Genomic DNA, 18,783 nt, shown 5'->3' on the forward strand with positions numbered 1-18,783 from the left:
TGTTGCATGCAATGGTGCATGAAATGTATATGTGGCTTAAGTTCATGAATTTGTGTAGCCCATTCAGTGAGGTTTTAAGACACAAAAATTCAGTCATCATTCACTGGATATGTTAAGTTTCTAAAGTATTTTTCCTCAGATTTATGGTTGGGTTTCAGGCCATTGATCATGCAAGGCAAAAATGGTGATCACAGAAAAAGAGCTGTTTGCGCAACTATTTTGTAAAAATTGCCAAAAATCGGATATTTAATATTTTACAGTGAGACCAGTTGGGTTTGAAAATTAACTCATGGAACTATCCAATACAAAAAGAATATCATGATTTGGTTAAGTAATGACCGAGTTATGGTCGTTCAAAGTTGAACAAAGTAATCTGGCAGATTGCATGTTTGCTTTGAGTGCATTCTTAGGATATTTTGACAAGAACATCACGCATGCCTTTGTTAAGGTCCGATTTCTAGCACATGCATGGAGTGAATGAGCATCCAAGATGTACTAGAAATGGTTTAAATGCTTTTGATCATGTAAGAACACAAAAGAAATGGAGAAGAAGATGTAATACTTGGTTTTGAAGTCACATGGACATATGTGCATCATTTTCACTCCTTGCATGGGTTTGATCCCGGATTTTCACCATTTCAAACACATGCATTGTGTTATGGTGAGAATCTACAAACTACAAGGGAAAAATAAGGATTTCTAGCCATGGAAAGGCATAGAATCCGAAAAGAAGAGAAAACTAAGAAGAAGAAGAAGCAAAAATCATGAAACTATGAGAGAAGATTGTGTTGTTTACCTTGGTTTTGACTTTGAGAGAAGTAAGAACACTTCAAGGTCTCCTAAATCTCGAAATTATGGCAGAGGAAGGGAGGATTTCGTGGGTTAGAGAGAGAAAGGAATAGAGTTTGTGTGAGAGGAGAGTGGAGTGTAAGAGAGTGAAGAGAGAAGAGGAAGTGTGAGGGTTTTAGCTTAATGATTGTGTTTTGGGAAGAGAGAGGGCATGGGGAGGGGAGAATGGCCGGCTCTTGCATGCCTTAAGCCTCCTCTCTCCTAATTTTCAAATTTTATAAAATTCCCTCTATTTTCTTTATAAAAACCCTATTTTTATAAAAGTGTTTATTAAGCAAATTTGATTTATTTAAAAATCTTGTTTTTAACTAATAAATTATGATTAATACTTGATAATTTAATTTCTATTTCATTGATTCTAATTCATAATTTGATTAATAAAAATTTGATATTAGAAAGTTTATAGCCAAATTTTATAAAGTTGTTAAGCTTTATAATTTATAAGTTTGGATTTTTAGCTCTTTTAGGGTTTTGGAATATTGTTTGATATTCATCATCATAATGAAGTATAATTAGAATATTTTAATTTATTTTTAGGGTTTTATACCCTTTTTCAATTATAACTAAGCTTGAAAGTTTCATTCAAATTATCGCATTGACATTTCCTATTGTAGTTAAGCAACTTACTAGAATTGTAAGTGTCAAGTATATTAGTCCTAGATCTTAGTTGGATCCTAGTTTATGCAAGATTTTGACCTAATCTATACTACTAGGCCATGGCATGTTGTGCATGAATGCTTTTTATAAAGATGCATGAGTCCAAGAATGACCTGAATTTGACAGTTGTCACACACTTGTAATCTCAACACTCACTGTAAGGTATCACTGATATTTTTGGCTGCAAAAATACCTCACTCTTTTCTCATATGTGTATTGTTATATGTTGTGGTAACTGTGATTCACATTCATACATATGTGAAAGTGGTAAAGCCACTATTTGACTTTCATGAATTCTCTGCCAAAGAAAAGCTTCTTTGAAAATATGCATACATTGAAAATAATTCATTGTTAACAAAGTAATTAATGCACCACCCTTTCATAGTTTGTTGCATGCGCTAATTGTTCTTCACACGCGAACCAAATAATTGTAAATTGGTGATAGTTATAATTTTGGCCTTGAACTTTGTCATTCATGGCTCCATTAGCTAAGGGTGTGTATGGGGGGGTGGTTCAGTTATTGGTTAAAATCGAACCATAACCAATACAATTGGTTAATGCATTTCAATAATCATTGGGTAACTGTTAATATTGGTTTTGATTAATGGTTTTATTCTATTAATGATTATGGTTAATGGTTAAAATTAGTTAACAATAATGGTCCAAGATGACATAAAAATATTTTTTTATATAAATCGATAAACATAAAGTCCATTGCTATAAAAAGTGAATGATTGTGTATATGTAATTGTAATGATAGAAGATAATTTATTCTATCTAATTCCAAATAATTACCCTTTAATTTTCAATTCGTAATATAACTACATACCATATATGTAATATTATATTATATAAAAACATCTATTAATATTAATGGTTCGTTTTGGTTTATAATGGTTCAGTTTTAAATGAAAACCATAATCGAACCATATGTATTCGGTTAATCAAAATTAGAAGCCAATCCATATCTTTTAGTAGTGGTTCGGTTATATTGGTCAATTTGGTTATAGTTTGTTTTTTCGGTTAATATGATCACCCCTACCACTAACTTAATGTGTCCATTTCCTCAAAGAGGCTCCAAACAAAGATTATAGCATGGGCTTCTACTATGATAAGGTTCTCAAACGCACATACAACCAAAAATGGGAAATTATTGGAAATGTAACACCCCAATCAAAAGTTTTAAACTATCTTAATAACCTCAACATCAAAGTGTTGTAAAAATTGGCATAAACTACTGATGAGTCTAGGCGATAGTTAGCCCAATCGGAAATTACTGATGAGTCTAGGCGATAGTTAGCCCAATCGGAAATTAGCCTAGACTATAGTTACCAAGCAACTAAGGACTTTTGAAAGAATAAATTTGGTCCAATCTCTCTTTATTTATATTTTGATTTTATATTTGAATGTAGATGATAATTTCAATTTAATATTAACTTTTTTCAATATTATGTATTTGGATTTGTAATTCAAAATGTGTACAATAAGGCCATGGGGCATGGCGGTGATTTTGACGCGTAAAGGGTGAGGTGGCACACATGTTTACACGTGAACACCGACCTCCTAGCCCGTAAATGTACTATGGAGTGGTACCAGTTACGTCTTCTTACGACCAAAAGAAATCGATTTACACAAGCGGTCAAAAATTAACCCGTTAATAATGTAAAAAAAATATCTTTTTAACTTTAAACTAAACCATATAAATACCAACATTTTTATACCATTTCACTCCACAAAACCATTTAAATATCTTTCTATTCTCTCATTTTTTTTCTCAAAGTATGGATCAAAATCAAAATATCCCAACCACCCCAACAACCCCAAACACTCCAAATGTTAACATCCCCAATCCAACAACAACCTCTATTTACCAACATTCCATATTAACCAAACTATTTCCAACAACAAAGACCACAACAATTCAATCAACCTCACTTCCAATCTTTTCAACAATTTCAACCTCAATAATTCCAAACATAACCATCTCAACAATTCCAAACATAACCATCTCAAGTCCCCTTATTTCAATCCCCGCACTATATAAATCTGGACAATGACGAAAACGAACGGGTCAAGTCCCTTTATTTCAAAAGGAAAAGCTACAAAAAAAAAGAGGAACGTCTTGGAACAAAGATGTAACGCCCACAGATCCAAGCTAGTCAATTTAGAGACGATGAGCATCAAAAATAAGTTTTTGATGGAAGATTATTTAGAAGGATTAATCTTAACCAGGTTTTAGCAGTGTTGTAAAAATCGGTCTAGGCGGCCGATTAATCGGGGATTAATCGCTAGGCGGTCTTCAACCGAATAGGATTAAGGCTAATTGGTAGGCTTAATCGTTTTTGGTAAAAGGGGGTCAAAGTCGGAGCTAGGCGGTTCTAATTGGTCCTAGGCGGCCCTAATCGGTCCTAGGCGGCCAAATCGGTCAAATTTTCAAATTTTCAAATTTTTAAATATTAAATCAAAATTTTCAAAATTTCAAAAGTTCATAGTATTTCAATGTTCAACTAATATATAAAGTTTTAAAAAAAATAAATTTTAAAGTTTTTCTCCAAAATTTTCAAAATTTCTATGTTTACAAATATATAATTACCCAAATTTACTTCTTTTCTTAAGATATATTAAAATTTGAATAAGTTTTCTTATTAATTGGATGATAAATTGTTGTACTTGTTAAACTTATTATTAAACTTTTATGCTTATTTATTTATATTATTACAACTAAAGTTAGATTTATAAATTTTTGAATAATTTTCTTAATAATTAATGGTCCCCGATTAATCCTCTGATTAATCCCTGCCTAACCGATTAATCCCTAGACTCCAGTCCACCGACTAGCTAACGTCTAACGTTTTCTGCAACCTTGGGTTTTAGTATATGTTACAAGGGTTCCGTACATATAAAGAATGCCGAAATCTGAGTTATAACAAATAAGTTATGACCCGTCGAAGTTTTACGGCAAAACCGACACGACACCGGGAGACGTAAATAGTGAATTTATGATAGAAGACTTTTTAGCCTTAGTAATCTAAACGAAAGTCGTATAATACGTTAAACCGAGAGCATACAAAAAAAAAAGAACACCCAAATCTGACTTCGTATGAGGAAGTTATGAATTTTCTAAGATTTGGCATAGTAGTGCACGACCCGAAACTCGAATTTTAGTTCGAGCCGTTTTTAGCCTACGTGAACTAAATGAGAGTTGAATATCTCATTAATAGGAACTCAACGGTAAAAAGACAGACGAAAACGGAGTCCGTATGTAGAAGTTATGAATTTTACGCGGACATTTAACAATATAATATCCTCGTACTGTTAAATTTAAGATCGGTAGAGAATTAGCTGACAGGGTCTAAATAAACTTTTACCTACACATGGATATAAAGAATGTCGAGAGTAGAGCTCGTATGTTAAAGATATGGACGAAACTTGGTCCCTACTCTTCGAGCGCGATAAATTCCCTGCGCTCCGACTACCGTGTGCCACCGCAAGGGTGGTGGTGTTTAGACATATTTCCGACGATATCTAGTGTATGTTGATGTTTTTACGGGCATCAAACCAAAAGAAAGAATCGCCACCACCGTGAGGTGGTGGCTGACACTGCAACCTGCCGCTGCCGCCTCTCCGAGGTTCTGCCGCCGCCAAGCGCCACCAGGTGGGTGGTTGTGCTACTATTCCGAGTATAGATTGCGGGTGGGTGTTATTTGTTTGGTGTAGTGTGGCTAGTATAATCAAGAATAGCCACCACCACCACCGTGAGGTGGTGGCTGCCGCCAAGCACCGCCACCGGCCACCATGGTGTGGCTATGTGTGTGTATGTGTGATTAGTTAGTGTGTGAGTGATTAGTTTAGTGTGTGTGTGTGTATGGTTAATTGAGATTAGCCTTGTAAAATGTAACTTGAATTTTGGATAAATGAAAAGAATCAAAACCACCACCGTAAGGTGGTGGCCGCCACCGTGAGCCGCCATCGACCACCACTACCCGAGGTGGTAGTGGGTGGTGCCCCGCTAGCAAATCCTAATGGGCTTAGAGATTGGTTTTGGGCCTATTGGGCCATGTTTGGGTGGAAAACCATAATTATGAGTATTGGGCCTTAGAGTTATTGGACCCAATTTTGGGCCATTGAGATTGGATTGTATATTAAGCCCAAATTCTCCATACCAATTATCTAGTAGAGTAAAGGAGTTAATGGATCAAGTCCTTAATGGGCTAATTGAGAAAATTCTAATATTCGAGAAATTATCAGGACACATACATGGGAATTATTTAATAAGTGAAATATTAAATAATAATCATTGGCAAAAATTAATCTAAGCAATAATGGACTTAATGGATTAAGTCCTTAGTGGGTTAAGCCCTTATTGGGTTAAGTGAGAAACACTTAACCCTAATTATTATTTTATGAGAAACCCTAATTTCACTTGGGCTTTGTGTTGGGCCATCCAAGAATAATCAAATGGACTAGAGTAATTAGCTGGGCTTTAGGGTAAGGCCCATATGAAGGATTGGGCCCAATTTGGAAAGTTGGGCCATATGTTGGGCTTTGATCCCTAGTTGACTTTGGGCCTATGGATTGGGCCTTGGGCTTGGGTAAGCCAAGCTAGGGGTAATGTAGTAATTATTAATTGGGTGTTATTTTGGTGTTGACAGTTCTGGAATCTGTCATCCATCAGCTAAGGTTGAGTCTGCGGGACTTCAGCAGTATGAGATTGTGTCTATGGGACGTCAGCAGTGTGAGATGAGTTTCCTTCCAGTAGGAACGGGTCTACGGCCACAATGTCGGCCCGTTTAGTTAGCAGTAGTTCCGGACTTCAGTCCGATGCAATAGTTCAGTATGCTTGGTGTCTTTGTGATACATACATGGTATGAGTTATGTGTATCAGACTATGGTCCGATGCAGTATGCAGTATATGTGTTCATGTTATATGCTATGATTATGTTATGCTATGTTCAGTTAGTTCCGGACCTTGGTCCGATGTAGTAGTTAGAGTGCTTGATGTCTTTGTGATTCAAGCATGTTTTGTGTTATGTGCTCCGGACTCTGTTCCGATGTAGTATGCAGTATATGTTTTCATGCTAGTTGATATGTTTATGCTATGTTATGTTCATTCAGTTCCGGACTTTGGTCAGATGCAGTCAGTACTGGACTTCGGTCCGATGCAGTTAGTTCCGGACTTCGGTCCGATGCAGAAGGCAAGGCCCTGGTTAGTTCCGCACTCCAGTCCAATGCAGTTTCCGGACTTCGGTCCGATGCAGAGGGCAAGGCCCTGGTTAGTTTCCGGACTTCGGTCCGATGCAGTGGACAAGGCCCAGTAGATGCTTTATATGCTATTGTATGGAATGTGGTAGTTTGGGAGAGCTCACTAAGTTTTGTGCTTACGATTTTCAGTTTTGGTTTCAGGTACTCAGTTTTTAAAAGAGGAGCTCGGGAAGATTGCAGTGCACACACTATTTGTTTAGCCTGGGATGTTTATACTCTGATATATTTGACAGTTGTTAAGATGTTTTGAGATACACTCTTTATGATTCTTATATGACTTTGATGAATATGGTTTTATTACTAATTTAAAACGAAATTTTTAGACTGTATTTTTGGGATGTTTCAAGTTGATATCAGAGCCTTGGTTTGAGGGATTCGGGCGCACTCCCGAGTGTGTCTAAACTCAAACTAAGGAAGTGGTATAAAGTTTTCAAGAGAAAAACCATGGTTACAGAAGAATTTTGAGAAAATAAAACCATTTTAGAAAAGTATAAAGAAAAGAGTTTTAGAAAAAGCGAAAAGAGTTTTGAAAAGAGAAAAGGGTGTGGTGCATGCAATCAACCGAGCTCAAGTAAGTGTTGGGTTTTAAGCATTCTAACACTCCTATGGTGTACATGCAACCCTATAAACCTTGGATCTATGTTTTCTCTATTATACATGCAAATAAGAAGTTTCCAAGGCTTTAATCCTAACTAGAATATTATGAAGTTCTTATACTACAAAGTTCTAGTTAGATGACATACCTTTTGATGTAGCTTGATGTCTTCAAGCTTTAAGAGCTTAGCCCCAATAGTGTGGAAGCCTCAAGTGGAATCACAAATCACCAAAAACACCTTGGAAGACTTTAGAGAATATGGATACTTGGTTCTCTCTAGTGAAATCGGCTAGCCCTTCTTAGTGTACCACACTAGTGCCAATTTCACCAACCATGGACATCTTTATATAGTATGGAAACTAGGGTTAAACGCATGACCTTTCATTTCATATGACCCATGGGTTAAACACTCCATGGACTATCCATGAAAGTTTAGCCCAACCTAAATGAACTTGGCCCATTCCATATATATAAGAGTCCATATTTAATTAGTTCATCTTGATCACTTAATTAATTCTAAATTAAGTCTTGATCAATACTAATTAAATAATATGATTCCATATTAATATATTAGAACTTATAATATATTAATATAAATCATAAATATACTATTCTCAAAAGACTATCCATATAAATTGTGTCGGTGAAGTGCAACCCAAATGGACCATGTCGGGTCGGGTCAAGTATATACCAAATATAGTTATGGACTTAGACATTAATCCAATAGTCTCCCACTTGTATAAGTCTAAAACTATTATTGAGTATGACTTCAAAACCTAATTGGCAATCGTAGCTCTTAAAGCCGTTGTTGAACTCTGATCTTGTCAACGAACTTGTCCATTAGATAAGGGATCATATATTCCTCCATTCTAGATATCATATGGACTGAGACATGGATTATAATCATTCTCTCTGTCCATTTGTTGTTTCCCGATTTCCGATTCATGACGACTGACTAATTGAAGAAATCAAATTAGTCCTGGCTTGGCCAAGCACTCACATGTGTCATCATTAAATCATCGAGGGGCCCACAGATATCGCTTTTATCCCGAAGGTAAAAGGAATGGATAAACTTCGACTCATATGGCTTGTTCTACTACTTGTTGAATCATACACAAAGGCACGTTTTATAACACCGAGTTACCGAATGCGTTTTCGTTCAATCAATGTACAACCAACTCATAGTAACAACTCGTATCTCTAGGTTTGAAGAAGATATTATCGTCTCATGATCACTCGTGATAAAATCAATGAAGTGATTCCAATAAGTGCGGGTTGAATCCAATACTCAGAACTTATGAGCACTCATGAGTGTTGTAGCCCTTTGTCCAACATCTTAGACCTCTACAAGCCAACCCATGACAGTCTTGATTCATATCTACTTCCAACAAATGACCGACTGTGGATGGTTTGAATAACTTAGTCATTCCGGAAGAATAACCTAGTTTATTCTGGAAGTCAAAACATGCAAAGTGAAACACAAGAATAAATGAATCAGATATGGATCAAACCCTATGAATATAAATAAACACTTTTATTTATCACCATATTGATTACTCATTATTCATTGTTTCGGGTTTATCAACTTTATACTTGAATTAAAACACTAGTTGTACCATGCTCCAATCATGTACACTATATTTTCTAAACACTAGTCATGCCCTACAAAAAGTATGCATACTATGTTTGTATATGATCTTTACTTTGTGAAATAGATCAATTGAGCATAACTCCAATGATCATCTTTTCACAGTCCCAAACCCTCACTGCAAATGCAAGAATTCCAAATTCATGCCATTTACTGAAATCTGTTAGATTCCAAACTTATATGCGTTGATCCTCTTGTAATGATTATGCACAAATTCACAAAGACTTGGCAACAATCATTACAGAGTATTCCAACGGAGATCAACTCCTTGGAAACATCCTTCTTGAATTAAGTTTCCTAATCTTACAGATTGAATACTTTCTAACTTTGAACCATTTCCACATTCCATTTTGACTATCACTTCCGAACAAGAGTTGCCTCTTTTCAGACTATGTCAATATGGTCCTTCCAAATTCAACACTATACTTCTAACTGTCCTTGAGCAACCAATCCTTGGTAAACCTTAGATTGTCCTCAACAATTGCTTAATCATTTTAGTCATATCCAATTCTAGACCTTTTCCTTTCTTAATGCCCCGGGCATTTGGAAATTTTTTAGAAAGGATGAATATAGCACATGTAATCGATCCTATATCCGAAGTATATGGGACACGATTCATGATGTCTCGCATAAAGACTAAACCAGTCTTTTGCTATAATATTTCCATTTCTATTTGCCAAGTTCTCATAATTCAGATTATGAAAAGGGATGCCGTAATCATAATCGAATTTTAGAACGCAAATAATGAACCCATATATAGAATTTCCTTATGTTGAGCCATTCCAACATGAAATTCATATATATTCTTGACTAAATACGATTAAAACCTCAATCTAAGCTTTTATATTTGAGATGAAGTATAATTTTCTCTCCCTTAATTATAGCAAAACAACTTTTTCCCAATTGAAACCTTTTGTTTTCTATAATTAACATTGCTAACTTGCAATACTTATCATAATTATCATGCTCCCACTAACATGATGATTATTAGCATAACACTTATGCTCCCACTAGCTTTGACATGTACTTAGAAATCAACTCGACTTCTAAAAATCAATACTTTATTGACTTTCTTACCAAATTTCATATTTCTGATACTAGATTGCTTTGATAAAACTTTATCATAATCATACACCTTATCTTAGATAGCTCACAGGTGTGTCTAAACAATTTTTAAGAACTATGAGAAGGGATGCCGTAATCATAGTCTCAATTTTTTAGACCTTTTGCCATTTCTCATAAGTCAATGTTAGTGTGCCGGTTAAGCACGCACGCTCCACTAACGACTTTCAGAACTGCAAATATCACAATTGCTATCTACTTAAAATCTACTTAGTGAAAGAGTTTCCTTACCATCATTTTCATGAATCGAAGAGAAAACTTATGACACTTAGATTTTATGGTGTAAGTGTTCCTATCCATGTGAATTTGTCAAACCATAATCACAAGACTAGGTTAGTGACAAATCCTAACTCATATGGATTGAACTTGTGCAATCTTAATTTCTTGCCACCTGGCAGCTCAAGGGTCTGCCATTGCTTCCAAGTTGTTGTGCAACCAACTAAGAACTCTAAGAACTCATATGCAAAGCCAACTATAACTGGAATGGGCACAGAATATGTCAACACGATAGGTTATAAACCTCAAGTCGTGTGCTAGTGAAGAACTTCAGGTTTTATTCTTGATTAGTTCTTGAGACTTTCAAGTACCTTTAAGACTCCCACTGTCCTCTTGACATATAAGACTCTCTTGTCAAATATTCAAGAGGTAGTGTGGATTCTAATCAAGACAAACACTTTCACAAAATTGGCCTAAGTTGGTCTTTGTTTTATCCAAAACATCACAACTTACCAGTTTCAAATGTACAAGATTAGGAAACTTTTACTCTTACATTTGACAAGTGTTTTAAACCTTCTTTAAGACATCTCACTCAAGTTACGATCTTGGAGTATTACTCTAAGACTTGTATTGGAACGAAGTATGACTCATCTTCTTGATTTAACCACTTCAACAATTCATAGCTCCTCTTCTTAGCTATAAGAAGGCACTTAGAGGATGAATTGTGATAAGGTCTCTAAATCATTAAGATGATCATGAAAACTGATACTAAAGTACTCTCCCATCTTTTCAGATTTGAGAAACTTTTATCCTTCTGCCTAGATTGATTCTTCTTATTCGCTCTCCCATACATTGGAACCTTTTTCCAATGTCTTAGAATTACACTTAAGCTTGTAAGTATAACCATATTTACTGAGCTTTAATAAATTATGACGAATAATCTTATCGATCTTTTGTGGTGGACCTGACCAGTGCACAAGAATGTGTACTCGATCCCTTAGTCCTTTACATGACTCACACATCCATGTGAACAAGTAATTAGTCTTAATTTTTCAATACTTTAAAGTTCTCATTCATCATGCTATACAACTTGCATGATTCCAAGTTCCGGTCCAATTGAAACTTGGGTGATGAGAATCTTTCCTTATTTGGTAAATTTAGACATTACCACAAATGAAAGAATCAAATTCATATTTCCAGTATTGCTATCAATGGAATCATATAAGCAACATCCTTTCCTTTTTCTACAAATGCCATTGTAAGGATATTTTAAAATAAATAAAATTAAAAATTTTTCTTTTATTTTAAAACTTTGCGGAAAAACTAATCCTTAAAATGCAAATGTATATGAAAACTTGTTGTCATCTATTCCTAAGCAATCTATTATAACTCTTAAGCACATGCTAAAAATATTGATTACCAAACCATGCGATCCATCTTCGCGATCAGAATCAGCATATACTTCCTTTAAGTTTCTTTACTTTTCTTTGATTCTTAAAATATTAACATGTGACCCAGTCACATCATGTAATAAGAATCTCCAAGCAGGAACTTAATAGAGTTAGACAATGGAATTTACCTGAAATAAAGTCAAACTTATTGACTTTACCATCCTTAGGTAAGTTTGACAGCTTCATAACCAAAGCCCCTTCCTTTGGCAATATAAACATATGGATCCTTTGGTAATGGTACACGGGACTATCACAGACTTAGCTTTTCTCTTTACCATTTGGTCAACCGAGTTGACTATGGTCGATCCCTTTCCATTGGGAAGAGAGAGCTTTACTGGATATCCAATGTCATCATTGTCAATGTCCATAAAGTTTTAGGAAGTTGATCTTAGCAAATAGATAAGATCATTAAGGGTCTTGTCATAGTCTGTTCCATAGGAGTCCAAAAGGAACTCACTATGTGACTTAGAAAGTAATTGGACCACTAACTTTCTCAAGACTTTGACACCCAACTCTCCCGGCTTGTTAGTATGTGACTTCATCTCCAAGATGTGATCACAACTAGACATTGCCTTGCCAATAGGGCTTGAGTGACCTTGAACTTGTGGGTTAGGGAGAATAATTGGAGGAGGTGAAGGAAGTGAAGTTCCAAGATATTTGGGAAGATCATTGATGTCTGAACTTGACATCTCTTGGGAGATATTCAAGATAGTTGATTTAAGGTCCTTAATATAACACCCAATATGAAATATTAAGGCTAGGACCCAACAAACTATTTTATAACTTGGAAGAGGGATGCCGTAATCCAAGTTATATAATATTTGAAGGTAGGTGAATGACGATTCACCAATTTCTACCATGAAAAACGAAATAATTAATTAGGTTTTAACTGGATTTGAAATTCCTAGATCTTTGAGATTCATTGAACTTTCAATGGCATGTTTCAATCTCGAGTGTGCCCTTCAGGTTTTGTGACTGGGATGCCGAGGATCACAAAACAAGGTGTGAAGTAACCATGCAAATTACTTGGTACCCTTAAGTTTTTACCCCTCAATCGATGTGCCGGTTAACCACACACGCTCCATCGATACTATGATAAACGTTATGTTACCCTTTGCCTACCTTGTTAAATACGAGTTAGTGTGCCGGTTAACCACACACGCTCCACTAACCAACTTAAACAAAGTGCAAAGTGTAATTTCATGGATTAGCACCTTATTCACATTTTCCTAAGTAACTAAGATTGGGTATTATTAAGAGTTTAGTTACTTAGTATTTATCATTAATACTTTTAATGAAGGGAGAATTATAGTCATGTCAAACCCGTTCGGCTAACGACCCTCCACCAGTCAAGGAAGCGGTGGATGAGAGTGGACACCCATTAAACTGCAATTTTATAGGCAGTAACCTTATACCCCCCTTATAGACCGGCTTCGTGAATGAGGCCTACTAACGGTAAGACTGACTTTACTCTTATACATACATACATACATATATATATATATATATATATATATATATATTATTAACTTATAATATTATAAACTATAAGGGTTGAATTTTAACTTTTAAAATTCTAAGGGCTAACTTGGAATTAAAGTATTCATAAGTGAAAACTTTTCAAATTCCAAAACTTGAGGACAAGTTTTGAAACTATTCAAAACTAATTAATTCCATAATTTATGTGTTTAAAGTAGTTTTAATCCAAAAACTCTTCAAGTTCCATAACTTGAGGACAAGTTATGGAAGACTTTAAACTAATAAAAGAATTAACTTTTCTTTATTTTATAACTTATGGAATTAATTAAGGTTACACTTTTTTTTATTTAACAAAGAGACTCTTGGATCTCCATAACTTGAGGAAAAGTTATGGAGTCATAAAACCATTTAATTAGAACTAGACTCTTCATTTTGTAACCTTTGCCAACTTTTATGAGTTTTATGAAACTTAAATGTGACTTTTCATATAACTTGAGGACAAGTTACAAAAACACATTTTAGAATCAACTCTTAGATTAATTTGGATTGAAAACAACTATTTCACTCAACTTTTCTATTAATCTAAGCAACTCATAAGAACAAGATAATTCAAATCAAACTTTTTCATGTAATTAGTCTAAACCTTAAACTAATACAAAACATGAATCTATTAACAATTATCTTTGAAATTGGATTAGCATGAACATCACCACATCAAAAACAAGTTTATAAGTCCAAAAACATCTTAGGGTAATGTTCCTAGTCCAATTTCAGCCAAAAAAGTTGAATTTATGCTGTCTGGGGGGTCCAACTCGTCGAGTGCACGAACCAAATCGGCAAGTTGGATGCATTTTGTCTTGGACTCGGCGAGTCTGCTGGGCAGACAGCATCAAAACTCGATTTTTCAGCTTCTATTGCAAGTATAACAAGAAAACAAGCCTAGGATCTGATACCACTGTTGGGTTTTGAGCATTCTAACACTCCTATGGTGTAAATGCAACCCTATAAACCTTGGATCTATGTTTTCTCTATTATACATGCAAATAAGAAGTTTCCAAGGCTTTAATCCTAACTAGAGTATTATGAAGCTCTTATACTACAAGGTTCTAGTTAGATGACATACCTTTTGATGTAGCTTGATGTCTTCAAGCTTTAAGAGCTTAGCCCCAATAGTGTGGAAGCCTCAAGTGGAATCACAAATCACCAAAAACACCTTGGAAGACTTTAGAGAATATGGATACTTGGTTCTCTCTAGTGAAATCAGCTAGCCCTTCTTAGTGTACCACACTAGTGCCAATTTCACCAACCATGGACATCTTTATATAGTATGGAAACTAGGGTTAAACCCATGACCTTTCATTTCATATGATCCATGGGTTAAACACTCCATGGACTATCCATGAAAGCTTAGCCCAACCTAAATGAACTTGGCCCATTCCATATATATAAGAGTCCATATTTAATTAGTTCATCTTGATCACTTAATTAATTGTAAATTAAGTCTTGATCAATACTAATTAAATAATATGATTCCATATTAATATATTAGAACTTATAATATATTAATATAAATCATAAATATACTATTCTCAAAAGACTATCCATATAAATTGTGTCGGTGAAGTGCAACCCAAATGGACCATGCCGGGTCGGGTCAAGTACATACCAAATATAGTTATGGACTTAGACATTAATCCAACAGTAAGTACTCCCAAATTAACCATAAAACTTTATGTTATGATTGTCAGTTTCAGTTTCAATAGAACAACATGATAGAATAGGACTAAGGATCTAGGAGGATGCCTTATGTGCCTGCTATATGTGTTTCAGCTTTATGAGAATTGCATGCTAGTATTGAGTAGGCAGCAGTAGGATAGCCTGTTTAGGTTATGCCTGATAGTATGAGCTCAGCACTGTATGCTAGTATAGTTTCTCGTTATGAGGATAGAATTGCTTGAGTAGTTTGTTGTGTCCGAATGCTGCTTGCTTTGTGCTTTGTAGGACTCTAAGTGATGGGAGTTAGCCATCAGGTGAATACGTCACGTCACATGTGATCAGGGTTGAATAATCTCAGAGTGTTGGATTTGGCCCTAAGGCGCAGCTCTCGTTTGAGTCTAACCGTTTTAGGGACGAGTCTCTTACTCGAAGGATTATCTGAGCCTCGTCACATGTGATAGTATTCAGGTGATGGCTAATTGGCATTACAAGGAGGCCTTCAGCAGCTGAGGATTGGTTGGGGTGGAGTCAGAGATTTTCCCTAGGGCAAGCCTAGGATGAGAGTAGCAGAGATCAGTAGTAGTAGAAGTGACTTGGTGGAGTCGTGGCAGTACTTGAGGAAAGTACGGATAGATGTGGAAGGTAGTATGGGCCCGTACTACTGAAAGCAGAGGATTTGTACTCGAATCAAGGAAGGCTGAGATGAATCCAGGAAACTTGTAGTGTGTGAGATCCCTCGAGTTTTGATGAGCATTATGATGTTAGTGGTGGTATATTACCGAGTATAGTGACGCTACGTGGTAGACCAGATGGTAGTTCTGGCGTCGACGAGGGATCAGGCTCGGACTCTGGAGCCGGGAAGATTGATGATCAGATGAGGGAGTTCATTCCATCCGAGAATTTTGCGCAGTGTCATTGACCAGACTCCTGTGATCCTCAATGATCAAGGAGAGCATTATAGAGATTTGTGATGAGAGGCTGAGTGCATTCTGCACTGAGATAACAGTCATGATAGAGACCCACACGTTGATGTTTCGGGAATTCAGAGTTTGTGAGGCTTCAGATTGACATAGGGGTTAGGGACCCCATTGTTAGTAGCAGATGGTTAGCAGATGTTGCCAAAACTTTTCGTACCAGACGTTGTCTCGAAAGGAGACAAGATCCGACCTACTTCCTGTCTCCTGAGGGATAGAGCACAGGATTGATAGGAAAAGGTCGGTAGTGAGTTATGTGATGATGCGGTTAATGCTAGGTCATGGGATGACTTTTAGACCAGATTCTGGGGAGAGTGTGCCCAGGATATTGAGGCACAGCAGTTGGCACAATGGTTGTTAGATCTCCACCAGACGACTGAGAGTGTGGCAGAGATCGCTGCTAAGTATCGTGAAAGAGCTTATATGGTACCGCGATATGCAATAGATGAGGAAATAAAGAATGTAAGTTATCGGAACATGTTGTAGAATGATAGTAGGGAGATCATGAGTATATCGGGGTGCAAGACCCTGAATGATATGACTTCTTGAGCTTGAGAACGAGATATGGACTTGGAGCACATTGGTGTGAAGGAATTAGATCAGTTGCTTATATAAAGGTGTCTCGGGAGAAGACCTTAGATTTCAGATCAACTTTTGACGGACCAGCAGGGTAAGATTCAATATAGTACATGTGGGAAACTACACGTTGGAGTCTTTCATTTCAAGGGTTTGAGTAAGTGTAGCTGAGTAAGTGTAGCCCTGAGTTATCCTCGGTTTGTGTCTGAATTATAGTTTCAAGAGATGTGATATGCCAATTGCATACCGAGAAGCATTAGTGAATAGTGATAGAGCACCTCCCAAATTGCGGGATTGGGAGAGTACAATGTTATCTTAGGTTATTCCAAACTGAGGAGCATCACGAGAAGCATCTGAGGGAGGTGCTAGAGACTTTGAGGAGGGAGAGACCTTTTGCAAGGTACTCCAAATGTGAGCTCTAGTTGTGCGAGGTGCATTTTCTTGGGCACCTTGTCAATCAGATGGGTATTCTAATCGTTCTGGCCGAGATAGAGGTCGTGATGCAGTGGGAGATTCCGAGGTCTCCAATTGAGATTCGGAGCTTCCTGGGTCTAGCGGGTTATTACCGGAGATTTATTCGGGTTTTTAGAAGTTGTGTGATATTTTGGATTAGCTAGTGTTGAAACACTAGCAATGGTAAGTGTGGTTTCTAGCAGATTGGTCATGGGTGGTGAGGAGGATTGGGAATTCTTCCAGTTTTGTGTGCTGTAGAGCATTAGCTGAATCAAAGTAGGGGAGAATCGCCCAAGGATTCAGAAGCGGGAGCAGTTTTGAGACTAGGATAAGTTTTGCATCTTTATTGGGATGGAAGATAGCCCAAGCGGTTGTATGGTTTGAGGATAGTGTGAGATGGAAGTTTGGAAAAGCTTGTCAATAAGGAGATCGCGTTCCCGTGATGTTACTAGCAAGCCTTAGGGAATCAGGTTTGGGATTCTAGTCAGGACATGAGTTCAGCTGAGTGCGGGGCAAGCGTGTGTTCGATCTAGTATTAGAGTGTTGTAAGTCTGCGGGTGTAGCCGTAGCATTCACTAGCAGTCAGATAGTATTAGAGTGTTGTAAGCCTGTGGGTGTAGCCATAGCATTCACTAGCAGTCAGATAGTATCAGAGTGCTGTAAGTCTGCGCGTGTAGCCGTAGCATTCACTAGCAGTCAGATAGTATCAGAGTGTTGTAAGTCTGCGGGTGTAGCCGTAGCATTCACTAGCATTCAGGTAGTATCAGAGTGTTGTAAGTCTGCGGGTGTAGCCGTAGCATTCACTAGCAGCCATATAGTATTAGAGTGTTGTAAGTCTGCGGGTGTAGCCGCAGCATTCACAAGATTAGCAGATAGTACTAGAGTGATGTGAGTCTGTGGGTGTAGTCGCAGCCTTCACTAGGTTGGTAGATAACGTGAGTGCGTTATTAGGACGTGGAAAAAACAGTAGTACCCACCAGTTCGGGTGTAGCAGTGAGAAAATGGAAATCCACGGATTGAATTTCGGAATTTCCCAGACGGATTAGACCTGGTTAAGCCAGTGATAAGATTGTAGAAGCGTCGCTACAGAGATGAGAGCAAGGAAGCGGTGGACTGCTTAAGGTCATTTATGACATAAGGCTAAAATTGGTCATGTAGCAATCGCGTTTAGTTGTGGGTTGGTAACCTCAGGATTCGACATGTGGAACCGATCAGTTAGATCAGAAGGCCGCTAGGGCCACAGTGACAAGATAACTAGTAGTTGTTAGTTTCAGAGAAGGATTTCGTTCAGAAGTTGTGTGAGGCGACTAAGTAGGGAGTCCTTGGGGCTCTACAGCCGGGCGGGAACCTGATATTTCAGATGATTGGCGGAAAATTGAGACCAAGTAGGTTCTGGTAGATGTTAGGAAGCAGCCATGAGGCAGCATACAGTTTCAGACAGTTTAGTGTTTCGGACAGTTCAGTGTTCAGGTAGTTCAGTGTTTCAGACAGTCAGTGTTTCAGGCAGTTTAGTGTTTTCAGGTAGATCAGGGATTCAGACAGTTTTGGGTCTCCAACAGTAATGGTATTTGAGGATCTCATGTATGATAAGCGTAACAAATTTCTGAGTAATTTTTAGTCACCCACTGCGGGGTTTATCTATAATGATTCAGTATGAGTGGTCTGTTAGGGATTCAAATCATCTAGAGATAGCAAATTTCAAATAGAGTACATGTGATCTTGTTGCGAGGAATTAGTTCGCCTGCAGATATTAGGGATTTGTGATGATTGGTCACAGCTACCCTA

The sequence above is a fragment of the Lactuca sativa genome, chromosome 6 (assembly GCF_002870075.4).
Source record: "Lactuca sativa cultivar Salinas chromosome 6, Lsat_Salinas_v11, whole genome shotgun sequence".
NCBI lineage: Eukaryota > Viridiplantae > Streptophyta > Magnoliopsida > Asterales > Asteraceae > Lactuca > Lactuca sativa.